We start from the raw sequence: 17,169 nt of genomic DNA on the forward strand, positions 1-17,169 counted from the left end.
CAATAAGATGATTGTGATATTGTAGTTTAGTTTTGCTGGGCGCGCTGGGAGGGGTGCGCGGCAGGCGGCCTCGCGGGCAGGCGCTGGCGCCCAGGCAGCGGCTGCGCCCTGCGCCGGGGAGGAGCCGGGGGTGGCGGGCGTTCGGCGGGCGAGGACCGTGGCCCGAGGCGGGGCCCGGTGCGGGGTCCGCGGCGGCTCGGGGTCCGCCCGCGGGTGCTGTGCGAGCGGGCGGCCCGGCTCCCCGCCTTCCCCGCCTCCCCCGCCCGCCGCCGCCGCCGCCGCCGTGATTGGGTGGAAGATGGCGTTGGGCAGATGGAAAGCCTAATGACAGTCTCCAAATTAGCCTCCATCTGCACCATGGGCGCCAATGCCTTGGCATTAGAGAAAGAGATCGGTCCAGAACAGTTCCCAGTCAACGAGCACTATTTTGAATTAGTCAATTTGGGGAATACCTGCTACTGTAATTCAGTTCTTCAAGCACTTTATTTTTGTCGTCCATTTCGGGAAAAAGTTCTAGTGTACAAGAGTCAGCCTAGGAAGAAGGAGAACGTTCTCACATGCTTAACAGACCGCTTCAGCAGCATAGACACTCAGAAGCAAAAGGTGGGAGTAATACCTCCTAAGAAGTTCATAACGAGATTATGGAAAGAAAATTAGCTTTTTGACAACTACATGCAGCAAGATGCCCATGAATTCTTAAATTATCTACTAAATACAATTGCTGATATTTTACAAGAGAGAAAGCAGAAAAAGCAAAATGGCCATCTACCTAACAGTATCATTGACAGTGAAAATAACAACAGCGCTCCAGACCCGACATGGGTTCATGAGATATTTCAGGGAACATTAACTAATGAAACCAGATATCTTACTTGTGAAACTATAAGCAGCAAAGATGAAGAATTTTTAGACCTTTCTGTTGATGTGGAGCAAAACACATCAATTACTCACTGTTTAAGGATTTTTAGCAACACAGATAACACTGTGCAGTGAATGAATACAAGTATTACTGTGGAGAATGTCGCAGCAAACAAGAAGCACACAAGCAGATGAAAGTTAAAAAACTGCCCATGATTCTAGCTCTACACCTGAAAAGATTCAAATATATGGATCAACTTTATCGATACACAAAACTTTCTTACAGAGTAGTTTTTCCTTTAGAACTCCCTCTATTTAACGCAACCAATCCTTACAGAATGTACGATCTTGTTGCAGTTGTGGAAGGGTCAAAGGATCTCAGACCTAGGAAACATAAAGGTGGTCCCAATCGAGTCCATTATATTGCAATAGTTGAGAGTCATGATTTTTGGTTGTTGTTTGATGACGACACTGTAGAAAAAATAGATGCACAAGCTATTGAAGAATTGTTGATGTCAGATATCACAAAGAACTCTGAGTCTGGTTACATCCTTTTCTATCAGTCTCGGGACTGAGGGGGACAGTGATGAAGAGACACTTTCTGCCTCATTTCTTCTCTGGTTATTTTGGAAAGGATCAAGCACTGATTTTTCAATAAAAGAGAGATGAAGGAGGCTCAGGGGGCAGTAGCACACTGCACACAATAAAGCAAAGACTTTGGATTAAAAAGAAAATAAAAATAAAAATAAAAATAAATAAATACAAGACCCATCTCTATGTTGACTGCAAGAGACTCACTTGAGATGTAAGGACATATATGCACCCCTATATTCATTGCTGCATTATTTACAATAGCCAAGATATGGGAGCTACCAAAACGCCCAGCAATAGATGAATGGATGAAGAAGAAGTGGTACATGTACACAATGGAACATCATTCAGACATAAAAAAGAAAGAAACCCTGTTATTTGCAACAACATGGTTGGATCTAGCCGATATGATGCTAAATGAGGTAAGCCAGGCAGAGAATGACAAATACCATGTGATTTCACTTACATGTGGGATATAAAAACAAAACGAAATGAAAACAGCAGTAGACTCACAGACACTAAGTGACTGGTGGTTACCAAGGGGGAGGGTTGGGATGGGTGGGTGAGGCATGGGTGAGGGGCATATACCTTTGGGTATAGAGAGGGCACCTTCTCACATAAGTGTTTCATCATCTGCTTCATAGGAAGATCACAAATTCTTCCTGCACTTGTCATTTCCCAAATTTCTTCAGTTTGAAAATCCAGAATGCCCAGTCGTCACCATCACATGAGAAGCTCGTTTCCTCACAGCACTCCTCCTGCTGGTCAGGGTGCCCACTGCTGATCACTGCTTGGATTAATCACAATATAGATGATTAAACATTATGACTTTTTAAACTAGATCTTTGCTTCTATATTTACCAGCTGCCAGTCTTCTAAAGGACAAATAATAACTTTTTAATCAGTGTTTTCTCTAGTAATAAAACATATAGACAGTGAGGGAAATGAAATATCTCCAGGGATTTCCATAAAGAATAAAAATTCTGAAATATTGAAACCAGTTCTACTTTATAACAACAAATTTAATTGAGGAAAACCTAATAATCTTTTCTGCAGTGACAATCTTCCCAAGTAACCTTAACACATGGTGAACCTACACATGAAATTAATTATATTTAGCATATCTCTTTCTTTAAGGAAAAAGAAAAAATAATTTTGGTGTTTTTTTCCATTGACCCTGTGGGAAATCTTAAGGGTAATTTTATATATAAAAGAAACAAAAATTTTATTTTATCATACTCATATTTTTAGAATATCTGATATTGGTATGGTAAGAATCAAAAGTTGTCAGAGGGTATTTGGGAACATGTTAAATGATGTCACATGTCACTGAGAAACAATGCAGAATCATACATTTAAGCCAAGTGACAATGAAACAAACACAGGTATTACATTGCAGAAAAACATTACATAATTGAAACATCCTAAGAAACCTTTGTATTTTTTTATCTTAAGGACAGAACAAAGTCAATGTAAATCCAAGAAAGTTATTTGAAAAGACATAAAATATATGGATTGCATTTTGTATAATGAAAAATCTTTCGCATTTTAGGAATAATTAGCTAGTAGCCCATCTTGAATTGAACTACTTCCATAATTTTAACACATATCCTATCTTCTTTTCAGACCTAGATTAGATACATTATCCATGACCCAAGTAGAGGTAAAAGGTCTTCTGAATTACAGACAAGGAAATGCTCAGACACACACACAGCTTCAGACCTCTGCCTGGTGTCTTCCAGGAAATAATATTCACCTGGAAGGGCACTATGTATCTTTGAGAACTGGATCACCTCCCTCCAGGGTGTTGTCTCTGCTTTAGGTGTCTCTCTAAAGGACTGTTTATTGATAGAGGCACAATCCTAAAATGGCCCTGAGCTCACCATGTTAATTTTGCCTGCTTTTTGTTCTGCTTCAGCGCTAGACAGTCAGATCCTTCAGGAAAGTCGGAAGTAAAGTTCACCTATGTAGATCAAATTCTACACGTACTGTCCTCATTGAAGCACCCCGGTATTTTTTATCAGTTAATGAAATAAAGAAAATGAGTTGTAAGATGACCAAAAATCAAAACTTATCATAAAAAGAGAAACAATTCTTTCAGAACTGTGCCATAAATGGAGAACCAATTTGTCATGAATCATAACTGAGCGCATGCCCCCATGTGTCAGCCTGACAGGATTCAATGCGCTGAACTTTGCAACAGTCATTCAGGCTTTTGAGCACTTAGGACACTGCGTTCTTTCCTCAGTCTTTCCCAAATTTATGAATAAGTTAAATGATGAGAACAATTGTCCAGCGATCTGAAAGTGCACTGTCCCTGGGGATGTTTGGATGTATTACATGAAGTGAGAGTCTTGGTCACGTGTCTTACGCAGCAATCCCAGCAGAGCCTGCTTCATGTCCTTGTTCCTGAGGCTGTAGATTACAAGGTTCACTGTTGGAGGTACCACAGCGTAAACCACAGAAAGCAGCCTCTCAGTAACTGATGGTGAGTTTGAAGGTGGTTTGAGATAAACAAAACAGGCAGTTGTCATAAAAAGGGTGACAACAATGAGATGGGGAAGGCATCTGGAAAAAGCTCTAGACTGACCTTTCGTGGTAGGAATCTTCAGCACAAGAGAGAAAATATAAACGTAAGAGATCATGATACAGATGAAACAAGACATGCCTAAACAGGTACCTAGTCCAATACTCACGTAAACTATCATTGGTGTTTCAGAGCAGGACATCCTTATTAATGAGGAGACATCACAGAAAAACTGTGGAATCACACTGGAGCCACAGAAGGGCATGGAAAATGTGCCAGCTGTGTACACAGCTCCAAAGAACCACCCCCCATGGCCCAGCAAACACCAGCCATCAGGGCACAGGTGCCCCACTCATGAAGATCTCATAGTGCAGATGACAGCAAATCGCCACATAGCGGTCATAGGACATGGCAGTGAGCACAAATATCTCACCTGCTGAAAAGAAAGTCAAAAAGAGCACCTGGAAAGCACATCCTAAGATGGAAATTGAAGTGTTGTGAGCCAGGTTGTTGACAATGAATTCTGGGATTAGGACAGACACGAGGAAGACATCCAGTAAGGACAAATTCTTCAGGAAGGAGTACATGGGTGTTTGTAGCTGCAGGTCTAGGGTGATGAGAGTGATGATCAGGAGGTTACTCACTAGGACAGCCAAGTAAACCACTAGGAAGAGCACACCGTGTACAATCTGGAGCTCCCAGACTTCAGAAAACCCCAGAAGAAAAAATACTGTTACAAAGGTGCCATTGGCCATGCTAGGTTCTCCTCACTGCCTGTCAAGACAAGGAGATATGCAAAGGAACATCAATTTACACTTTCTAACAAGAATCATGTTGATACACAGAATAACATCAGTGAAAAAGAGGCATATGTGTTCTTTAAATAATTCTGAAGAATTACTAACAAGTTCCTTCTTTTAAAAGTAATGGGATTCCATGAGTTATGTGTGCAGTCAAATAGTTTTTGTGTGAGTTACACCTGATCCTGTAGTCTCAACCTTAACTAGCCACTAGAAAAATATAATTTGAATAAATACAAGACTTTTACTGTATATCAATGAATATTTGTATTATAGTGATATTGTTCTATGATAAATGAAAAATACTTTTGTTTTCAAACAATCCAAACTCCTTTCTTTAGGACTTTTATGTTATTATCCCTAATAGTGTAACTGGAACAATTTATCATTTCTCCTTTTTTCTAAGTATTATGACCTCACATTTGTGCTATTTAAAAGTCCAACATAGCCAAATAAATTTTTTAACCTTATGGGTCTAAACAGAAGAATATTAAAAATGATTCTATGTTCAATGATTGTATTGTCTTGAGATCATGTTATACACATATTTTGAACATTTTATTTATGTGTGTGAAAGAATTATTTAGGAAAATTTCAATTCCTTTGAATATGCACTTGTGTAGAGAATGCTGTTATTATGGAATGTTCCCAAATGTTGATATTTTTATAAGAGGCACCATAATAAAATATTTTCCCCTATCGGAGTGAACATGCGTTCTTTTTCATGTGTTGTCTATTTTAATATCAGATATCTGCTTTCAGAGTTCAAAATGTTTCCTACATTATTATTTTCTAGTACACATATATTTATTTATTCTCTATTGAAAATATCAGGAAGTGCTCCATATTTATTGGGCACCAAACTGTTTAGTAGAGACGTAATTTTTTTGAAAGGCTTATTTCTGAGAGCTTCCTGTCAATGTGAGGAGACAGACAATGATGAATAAAAATACATATAAAAAAGAAAGAAAACCAGTGGTGATGGGTGTCTTTAAAATAAGAAAAATCTATTATTTTAGAGATTAACAAAGTATTTATCTGAGATTGGAGGTGGACGATTGCCCCCTGTTGGGGTGACCTTGAAACCGACCCACACGGGAAGAGAAGGAGAACACAGGCTGGAGACCAGCGGGGGAGCCTCTCGGGGAACAAGGCTCGCGCGGCACAGCAGGGCGATGGGCGTCCGGGGCCCATGCGGAGAGTCTGTGCGTGGTGAGTGGCAAGAACGCACAGTGCAGACATTAGATGGCTTGGAAGGCATTTATCACCCTATTCCAATTTTCTGGAGAAAAACCCAGAGAGGTAGCAAAATAGGAACAAGAGTGAAAAAATATGTTGATATCCTCCCTAAATTTCACAAAATTCTTTAAGACTCACAAAGCATTATTTTGGAATAGTGTTTTACCAATAGAAACATTTTACCAATAAAAACTTGAAATTCATACCTCAAAATAATTCCAATTCTTCAATCACCTGTGAAGGATTTTTTTAGATGATACCACCAAGTGCACTTGAAAGTGAAAATCTTACTCCTAATAAAAATGATTAGTATACCACTTAAGGTCCTGGAATTAAAACAGAACTGTATCTTCTTTTGGAATTTCTCTGTCATTAGAGCATAGAGTTGTATTTCTAGTCTTCTGTGGAAGGACTGAGAAATGGCTGCTAAGGTGTGATAATTTCTTAACATGGAAAGATAAATATTTAAGCAACCAGGAAATTCATTTGCCTCCCCTTTTATTTTAAAATTGACATCGTTTTCAACATTCTTCAATCAAAATGTCTACAACAAATTATTTCTAAAGTATGTGACTAATGCTTAGAATTCCCCAAAGAAGAATGTCTTAAGAATCCTCTGAGTAGCCTTATTATATAATTACCTCTTAAGGCTTAAAGTTACAATTATGGGTATTTTCTGGAGGCATAACTGTTCACAGCCCAGAAAACATTCTGGAATGTACCATGAAGGACATGAGTCTGACCTTGGATAGAAAAATAGCAGAGTACTTAAATGGTCCCTTAATTCTGCTTATTAATAGACTATAGGCTAGTGATTGCTACTTTATAATTGATAATAATTACTTGGGCACATGGACCCTTGGTTAAAAATGAAGATCACTGTCAGATATTGCTAATTACTGACTCAGTGGGTCATGGCAAAGTTGGAGAACAGAATTTAGTAAGTCAAATTGGCAAATGAGATGGATCTTATGCTTTGCAAATCCTTGCTACAGACCTAGTAATCTAACACAAAAATCAAAAGACATTTTATTCTTTATCTGGTAGTGGAACTGGATTAAATTTTAAAGAGAGAGAATTTGAAAACGAGGTGATTTGGATTTTTTTTGAAGGTTTATTTCTTTGGCTTTTAATAGGTCTTACTAGCATTAATCACTTTTAGTTATTTTATTTGAAAATACTTGTAACTACTTGAGTTATAATTAGCAAAATGCCATTGTGTACTACATAGTTCCAGGAAATTATTTTCGAAATGAAACTGAATAAAATTCCAAGCACACTATATCCACCTATCGTTATTTTGTTAAATGGGTTTTGAGCCATGGTTATTATTTGTTTGTGTGCCAGTTACGGTTTCTGGGAACAGACACTTAGATGGAGTAGTGCTGGAAAATGTTTCTTGGGCGATTAAGAATGATGAATAGAAAAGAAAGAAAGCAAAACTAGTATTTAGAAACAATAATCTGGCCTCAAATTTTGGTCATGGCTACTGGGGATTCATTGACTTTATAACATTTTAGCAGAATTTATATAATAAGTTCATACGGGAGATTTTTTATTTCAATCCAACTCCAACTAGATTTTCCTGTTCTTCATTTCTTCCATTTTTCATACTGACAAACTGGATCTCAAAAGTATTATTTACTGATTTTCACAGTCTTAAAATGTGCATACTGCAGTTAATCCCCAGTCACACCACTACAATGACCAGTTTACATAAAATAGTTGAAGATTCTTTGTAGTCCTTTTTCTTTTCCTTCTACCTTAAGTATATATGTTCAAAATGCTCTGGTCAAAAGTTATGTTGAATGAATTCCTCTTAAAAAATCTATCAGCATAGCTTTGCTCTTCATCTGGCACAGTTATTTCATTTGATTCAGTCTGCATTCAATTAAATTTTTTCTTCAACTTTGATGACTACTTTTTAATAGGTAGAAAACTAACATGCCTTCCAAAAATAATGAAAATATTTAAAAAATAACAATGATAACAATAACAAAATATATATCACTGAAATTCAACTTCCTTCCCATCCTTTTTACTCTATTGCTAAGTATCATCCAGGAAATGAGTCTCAAGGTTTAATGGATTATCAACTATGTATATAATGGAATACAACCAAGACAAAAAAAAGGAATAGAACCATGTCATTTGTGACAAGGTCTATGTATGGATATGAAGTTATTACATTAAGTGAAACAAGTCAGATATAAGATTAAGTAATTCTGAAATAAGATGAATACCATATGGTTTCACTCTTACTTGTAATCTAAAAAAATTGAAAATATTAAATAAATAAAATAAATAAAAACAATGCATAGATGCAGAGAATAGAAAACTGAATACCAGAAGGGAAGGGGTTAGGGGTGAGAAAAATGAGTGCAGGACGTCAAGTACTGTGATAGATGGTAAATGAACTTGGAGTAATCACTGCAGTGCATACAGATATAAAATTATAAGGCTGTACAACTGAAAATTATGTAATAAAATACTTGATTGCTCAAAACATTTTCATGAGACATTAATCAACTCATGCCTTCATAATAATTCACCATTCCTTGTTGAGAAATTAAGTAAATATTGAACAAAGAAAATCACAGAAGGTAAAAACCAAAAAAGGTCGAACATTTGATTATTTTTAGTGACATGCCTATCATGTATCATGAAATCAATTTTATTTGTACATTTTGTTCAAAGGAATAATTTATAATTTTATAATTTTAAATATCAAGTAGAAATAACATAAGCCTGCTTGTCTAATAAACCTAGGGAGAAAATACTCTTTGTTTACATTATATTTAATGCTGTCAAATCAAAGTTAAACCTGTTTTTATTTTACTAACAATTTTAAAACTGGTTTTATTTACCTAAGATTACTTCAGATAATGTATACTTTAAAAATAATGGTTTAAATTCTTTATTTCTGTAAGACTTAGATACCTAATTTATGTAAATGCTCATTCATCTCTAGAAATTGTGAATATACCTTCTTTAAGAAAGTTTATAAATTAATTTAGCAACACATGTGGATAGAAAGACATCACACAGATTTAATATACATATAAGTAGACATACATAAACATGCATAAAAATGGAAACACAGCTTTTTCTACTTTGTGTTTCCAAATTTGCAGCCATGGGTCAATAGAACTTAGTAATAGAGACTCTGGTTTCTTTGAAATAGTTCTTGTCTTTTCTCCATGTTATGTATCTTTTTCTGAATTCTGTTTCTGTCAAGTAGGAAAAATTAAGGGTACCTGTTTCCTAATATTTTCCGGAGGAGAATTTCATGTCCCTCCCTTGACCTGAAATGTAATTTTAAGGAGGCTGTGGACGAAATTTTAGGGGAGTGACCAAGAAGACATCTATGGTCTGTCTGATTCTTCCAAGAAAAAACCAGTGGCCCAAAAATCCATATTTTCCATTCATTTTTTTTTCCTTCTCAGACGGTGGTTGGCCCTCCGGGGGAGTGTCTCTGGGTGCCTGAGAGTCCTCACGTGAGGAGAGGCCCAGAGCTTAGGTGATGGTCAGGACTGCAGCGGGAAAGGATGCGACGGCGGGGAAAGGGTGACGGAGGAGCAGAGGTCCGAAGGGGACTTCGCAAGGAGAGCAGGGGAACTGAGTGAGAGCTCCAAGGTGGCAGGGAGGGAAGTGGGCAAAGCCCTCGGTTGGAGGCGGGCTTCCAGGGGTCACACTGGGGGGCGTAAGTTTCCCAACGAAGCCAGTGAAACAGCAAATTGCGTTCAGCAAAATCATGCCAGTGAGGAGATGGTCAGAGCTGTCAGATCACAGAGTCAGCGGGCATTCAGACAGGGGCTCAACACAACGGAGACATTCCCACGGGCAAAGCAGGCTCAGGCTGAGATGGAAGAAAAGAAGACTTTGAACAGACGGCTTCTGCGGGACTCTGATGATCCGCTTCCAATTAGGCCAACTTCTGACCACAGAGCTCTTTACAAATACAGCTCAGAAGTGACATTATCTAGTATCATCTTGGACACACAGACATTCCTGGGAATATTGAAGTCTTTTAAAAATTATTTTATCTTTTAAACCAGAAATAAACTTAGACAGGTACTCAAGGCATCCCCAAAGGCAGGGTACAATATTACAATTTTAACATAAATTAGTCATGGGAGTGGAAGTCAAGTAGGACAATAGCCAATAATACTCTAATTTCTTTGAGTGTTGCCAGGGGATAACTACACTTGATGTGGTAAACAGTAATATATATATTTGTCAAATCAGTATGTTGTGGGCCTGAAACCAGTCCTATATAGTATATCAACTTTATTTTGAATAAACAATGAAGCCCTCTCAAAGTCCAGAATGCCTCCCAAAGCTAGCTGCAAGGCTGAGACAACTCACAGCCTCCCCTGAGATCCGGCAAAGACTAGCAGGATGTCAGCTGCAGATGGGGCACTACTCATATTTCTCTCCAACCGTGTGATGTCCCCCAGTCTGACAATCAGTCTCCTGCACACACAGAAGCAACGCCCTGGATCCTGGTGGGAGGAAAGCAAGGCACGTTCTTAGGAGCAACAGGAAAGTAATGACTGACCAAGGACAGAGAAGATCTATGACCAGTTCCAGTGTGAGCAGTCACAGTGCAGAGAAACAGCTATGACAAGTGATTTTGTCCTGCTCATCTGAATGAGGAAAAGAAGGAAAATGGGAGAAATTTATTTTTCTTTCTCTCTCACCCAGTCAGCACAGAGACCCAGGAGATCTGACTCTGATAATAATTATTGCCGTTTGACATCTTCTGCCAGTTTTCCCAGGACGTCTTCCTCAGGCTTTGGAAGGAATGGGATTTTCTAGCCATCCCTGTTAGGGCGTCAGAAACTGCAGGAGAAGAAATATTTATCTTCCCCTCTTTCTTTTTAGTTCTTGAGTGGGAACCCTGAATAAGATAAATCATACAAGATTAACCAATGTAAGTTTTATGTATATAGGAGCCTCTCTAAATGAAATAAAGACCTGTAGAAATGGTTCATACTGAGAAATTTGATGCTCTAGTTGATGAAGGGGGAAACGCTGTGGAAAGGTGTGGAGGGACGAAGAGTCGGGGCTGAGTGTGGTGAGCCGTGGGACCCTTAGCAGGGCTGGCCTACTCAGACGACGCTGTGCTCCCAGTCTGTGGAGCCGACGAAGCTCCTTGCCGCTGGGTACACAGAGGGCACCGCTCACATTAGGGTTTCATGATCCACTCCACAGGAAGGTCAGAAAGTCCTTTGTGCACCTGCCATTTCTCAAATTCTTTCAGTTTGAAATATTCAGCTGTTACCATTATGAGAGTATATTAACCTCTTGTAACCGTTATCCTAATGGATTTCATGTCCATTATTGATCACCACTTGAATGAATTGTAATTTTGATTATTAAAATTATAATTTTATAATTCTTTCCATAAACAAGCTGCCACTCAAACAAATACTAACAGAACTAAAGAGGGAAATAGACTGCAATGCATTCATTTTAGGAGACTTCAACACACCACTCAACCCAAAGGATTGGTCCACTGGGCAGAAAATAAGTAACGACACACAGGCACGGAACAACACACTAGAACAGATGGACCTAACAGACATCTATAGAACTCTACATCTAAAAGCAACAGGATATACATTCTTCTCAAGTGCACATGGAATATTCTCCAGAATAGACCACATACTAGCTCACAAAAAGAGCCTCAGTAAATTCCAAAATATTGAAATTCTACCAACCAACTTTTCAAACTACAAAGATATAAAACTAGAAATAAATTCTACAAAGAAAACAAAAAGGCTCACAAACACATGGAGGCTGAACAACATCTAAATAAAACTCTAAATAATCAATGGATGAATGAACAAATCAAAATAGAGATCAAGGAATATATAGAAACAAATGACAACAACAACACAAAGCCCCAACTTCTGTGGGACGCAACGAAAGCAGTCTTAAGAGGAAAGTATATAGCGATGCAGGCACACTTGAAGAAGGAAGAATAATCCCAAATGAATAGTCTAACATCACAATTATCGAAACTGGAAAAAGAAGAACAAATGAGGCCTAAAGTCAGCAGAAGGAGGGACATAATAAAGACCAGAGAAGAAATAAACAAAATTGAGGAGAATAAAACAATAGCAAAAATCAATGAAACCAAGAGCTGTTTCTTTGAGAAAACAAACAAAATAGATAAGCCTCTAGCCAAACTTATTAAGAGAAAAAGAGAATCAACACAAATCAACAGCATCAGAAATGACAACGGAAAAATCACGACAGATTCCACAGAAAGAGAAAGAATTATTAAAGACTACTATGAAAACCTATATACCAACAAGCTGAAAACCTAGAAGAAATGGACAACTTCTTAGAAAAATAAAACGTCCCTAGACTGACTAAGGAAGAAACACAAAAGTTAAACAAACCAATTATGAGCAAAGAAATTGAAACGGTAATCAAAAAATTACCCAAGAACAAAACCCCGAGGCCGGACGGAATTACCTCGGAATTGTATCAGACACACAGAGAAGACATAATACTCATTCTCCTTAAATTTTTCCAAAAAATAGGAGAGGAGGGAATACTCCCAAACTCATTCTATGAAGCCAACATCATCCTAATACCAAAACCAGGCAAAGACCCCACTAAAAAAGAAAATTACAGACCAACATCCCTGATGAATATAGATGCAAAAATACTCAATAAAATATTAGCAAAAAGAATTCAAGAGCATATCAAAAGGATCATACACCATAACCAAGTGAGATTCATCCCAGGGATGGAAGGATGGTACAACATTCAAAAATCCATCAACATCATCCACCACATCAACAAAAAGAAAGACAAAAACCACGTGATCATCTCCATAGATGCTGATAAAAACTCTCAGCAAAATGGGAATAGAGGGCAAGTACCTCAACATAATAAAGGCCATATATGATAAAAACAGAGCCAACATTATACTGAACAGCGAGAAGCTGAAAGCATTTCCTCTGAGATTGGGAACCAAACAGGGATGCCCACTCTCCCCACTGTTACTTAACATAGTACTAGAGGTCCTAGCAACGGCTATCAGACAAAGCAAAGAAATACAAGGAATCCAGATTGGTAAAAAAGAAGTTTAACTGTCACTATTTGCAGATGATATGATATTGTACATAAAAAACCCTAAAGACTCCACTCCAAAACTACTAGAAATGATAACGGAATATAGCAAAGTTGCAGGATACAAAATTAACACACAGAAATCTGTATCTTTCCTATACACTAACAATGAACCAATAGAAAGAGAAATCAGGAAAACAACACCATTCACAATTGCATCAAGAAGAATAAAATAACTAGGAATAAACCTAACCAAAGAAGTGAAAGACTTATACTCTGAAAACTACAAGTCACTCTTAAGAGAAATTAAATAGGACACTAACAAATGGAAACTCATCCCATGCTCATGGCTAGGAAGAATTAATATCATCAAAATGGCCATCCTGCCCAAAGCAATATACAGATTTGATGCAATCCCTCTCAAATTACCAGCAACATTCTTCAATGAACTGGAACAAATAATTCAGAAATTCATATGGAAACACCAAAGACCCTGAATACCTAAAGCAATCCTGAGAAAGAAGAATAAAGTATGGGGGATCTCACTCCCCAACTTCAAGCTCTACTGCAAAGCCATAGTAATCAAACAATTTGGTACTGACACAAGAACAGAGCCACAGACCAGTGGAACAGATTAGAGACTAGAGACATGAACCCAAACATACACCGTCAATTAATATTTGATTAAGGAGCCATGGACATACAATGGCGAACTGACAGTCTCTTCAAAAGATGGTGCTGGAAAAACTGGACAGCTGCATGTATGAGAATGAAACTGGACCACTGTCTAACCCCATACACAAAAGTAAATTCAAGAAGAATCAAAGACCTGAATGTAAGTCATGAAACCATAAAACTCTTAGAAAAAACATAGGCAAAAACCTTTTAGACATAAACATGAGTGACATCTTCTTGAACATGTCTCCCCGGGCAAGGAAAACAACAGCAAAAATGAACAAGTGGGACTATATTAAGCTGAAAAGCTTCTGTACAGCAAAAGACACCATCAATAGAACAAAAAGGAAACCTACAGTATGGGAGAATATATTTGAAAATGACAGATCCAATAAAGGCTTGACTTCCAGAATATATAAAGAGCTCACACGCCTCTACAAACAAAAACAAATAACCCAATTAAAAAATGGGCAGGCGAACTGAACGGGCAGTTCTCCAAAAAAGAAATACAGATGTCCAACAGACACATGAAAAGATGCTCCACATCGCTAATTATCAGAGAAATGCAAATTAAAACTACAATGAGGTATCACCTCACACCAGTAAGGATGGCTGCCATCCAAAAGACAAACAACAACAAATGTTGGCGAGGCTGTGGAGAAAGGGGAACCCTCCTACACTGCTGGTGGGAATGTAAATTAGTTCAACCATTGTGGAAAGCAGTTTGGAGGTTCATCAAAATGCTCAAAACAGACCTACCATTTGACCCAGGAATTCCACTCCTAGGAATTTACCCTAAGAACGCAGCAGTCAAGTTTGAGAAAGACAGATGCACCTCTATGTTTATCACAGCTGTATTTACAATAGCCAAGAATTGGAAGCAACCTTAATGTCCATCGGTAGATGAATGGATAAAGAAGATGTGGTATATATACACAATGGAATACTACTCAGCCATAAGAAGTGGAAAAATCCTACCATTTGCAGCAACATGGATGGAGCTGGAGAGTATTATGCTCAGTGAAATAAGCCAAGTGGACAAAGAGAAATACCAAATGATTTCACTCATCTGAGTATAAAAACAAAGGAAAAACTGAAGGAACAAAACAGCAGCGGAATTACAGAACCCAAAATGTACTAACAGGTACCAAAGGGAAAGGAACTGGGGAGGATGGGTGGGCAGGGAGGGATAAGGGGGGAGAAGAAGAAAGGGGGTATTAAGATTAGAATGCATGGGGGGAGGGAGAAAGGGGAGGGCTGTACAACACAGAGAGGACAAGTAGTGATTCTACAACATTTTGCTATGCTGATGGACAGTGACTGCAATGTGGTTTTCAGGGGAGACCTGGTATAGGGGAGAGCATAGTAAACATAGTATTCTTCATGCAAGTGTAGATTAAAGATTTAAAATAAAGAAATAAATAAAGAAAAGGGGGATTACTTCTTGATAGGATAAAACTATTGTAAATCAAAGATTAATGCATGCTTTAAATATCTTTAATTTTGATCACTTAAAGGGTTTCAGATGATCGGCTATGGAGGTACTCTTTTCTGATAATATTCCTTTTTCTTAATAAAAAAAAAAAGCAGCTCCTGTGTGGTGGCCTCCAATGAGTTCTACACAGTGGTATAGAGGGCATGTCAAAGTGTGGGCAAAGGGTCTGTTTGTTTTTATGCAGAAGATCAAGGCCTAGCTTGGCTACCCAGAAAATGAACTACGATACGATAGGAGGTGGAGCTTCCAGCATCAGCGCTCTCTGGAGGACTCGTGCCGGGGGATGATCATCAAAAAGCCTCCACAGAGGTCCGGGCGATGCTGCGGTTGTGGCTGCATCCATCCCACCATTTCCTGGACTTGCCATTGGAATGAGGAGGGAGATGTCTAGGCTGGCCTGTGCATACAGTGAGAGAACGAATTTGAGTGGATCTGTACTGTTGGAACTCAATCAGGAGTTGGGAGGGGTGCAAGTTGTAGCGCTCTAAGATCTTACCACTATAGACTATCTACAGTTAAAAGAACATATGGGATGTGAACAGATCCCAGAAATGGGTTGCTTTAATTTGTCTGATTTCTCTCAGACTGTTCAAGTACAATTGGACAATATCCATCATATCATAGACAAATTTTCACACATGCCTAGGGTGCCTAAATGGTTTTCTTGGCTTCACTGGAGATGGATGGTAATTATAGATTTCCTTTGTTTATGTCACCGTATTCCTATTATGTTAATATGCATGCGCAATTTAGTTAGTAGTTTAAAACCTATACATGCTTAAGTAACTCTATAAGAAGATATGTCAAAGAAATAATCAATCCTCCCATGTTTTCTTCGATATCCTACCTCTATAGCTTTTCTTCTTCCTTCCTAATTACAACCCTTAAATAGAATTCGTGCCTCATATCGAATTTACCAAGTATCATAATTCCTCCAGGTGGTAAAGATACCTCGAGACAAGTGCTGGGCATAGTAGCCACAGGGCATAAATCTAAAAAGAAGTAAAAAGCTAACCCTTTCAAACAATATGTCTTCTCTCTCACTTACCAACTTAATATTTCCCTGTATGGCCCCGGAAGATGACTGGTTAGCCAGAGACGGGTAAGATTACTCAAGGGAGGAACAACCTAAGACAGGCACAGTTGCAGGGGGGCCATCAGGTGAGAAATTGGGGAACAACAGTAGTGAAGCTTAGAACCTTACTCGCCCCCTTGTTTTGAGAGAAAGCTTCTGCATCCATGGATGTTTTATTGCTCTTTTGTAGCTCGGATCAGCACATAGTCCACAGGCACACACCTGATCATCTACAATTGCTCTCTTACAACACTAAACTATGTTTTCTACCTTTATCTTGCATCTACTTACCACTGCAGTATTTTATTAAAAATAATAATAATAATAATAATAATAAAGTGAGAAATGTGGGATCCACATATAAATCAAGTATAAAAATCAAACGAATATTCATATTTGACCTGATTGTTCATAATTCATAACACGTGATCAAAACCGAAAGTTTCTGTGATGAATGCCCTTGTACTGTTCATCATGTAAGAACTTATTCACTATGTAAGAATTCGTTCATCATGTAAGAACTTGTTCATTATGCTTCAGAAGATTAGAGACTGATGAGTATTAGGCTTGAGATGGATTAATGATTGTGCATTGAGCATTGACTCCCCTATACGGAATTTTATTGTTGTTAACAACCATTTGATCAATAAATATGAGGGATGACCTCTCAAAAAAAAATGCTCAAAACAGACTTACCATTTGACCCAGGAATTCTACTCCTAGGAATTTACCCTAAGAACTCAGCAATCAAGTTTGAGAAAGACAGATGCATCCCTATGTTTATCGCAGCACTATTTACAATAGCCAAAAATTGGAA

At 38.2% G+C, this 17,169-nt stretch overlaps 2 pseudogenes; one reads left to right on the top strand and one right to left on the bottom strand.

Annotated features, from left to right (window-relative positions):
- Window positions 1-299: 299 nt before the first annotated feature.
- On the top strand, window positions 300-1,492 carry LOC108399536 (ubiquitin carboxyl-terminal hydrolase 12-A-like; annotated as a pseudogene).
- Window positions 1,493-3,785: 2,293 nt separating this feature from the next.
- On the bottom strand, window positions 3,786-4,731 carry LOC108399537 (olfactory receptor 14A2-like; annotated as a pseudogene).
- Window positions 4,732-17,169: the final 12,438 nt, after the last annotated feature.

The sequence above is a fragment of the Manis javanica genome, chromosome 14 (genome assembly GCF_040802235.1).
Source record: "Manis javanica isolate MJ-LG chromosome 14, MJ_LKY, whole genome shotgun sequence".
NCBI classification, from domain to species: Eukaryota; Metazoa; Chordata; class Mammalia; order Pholidota; family Manidae; genus Manis; species Manis javanica.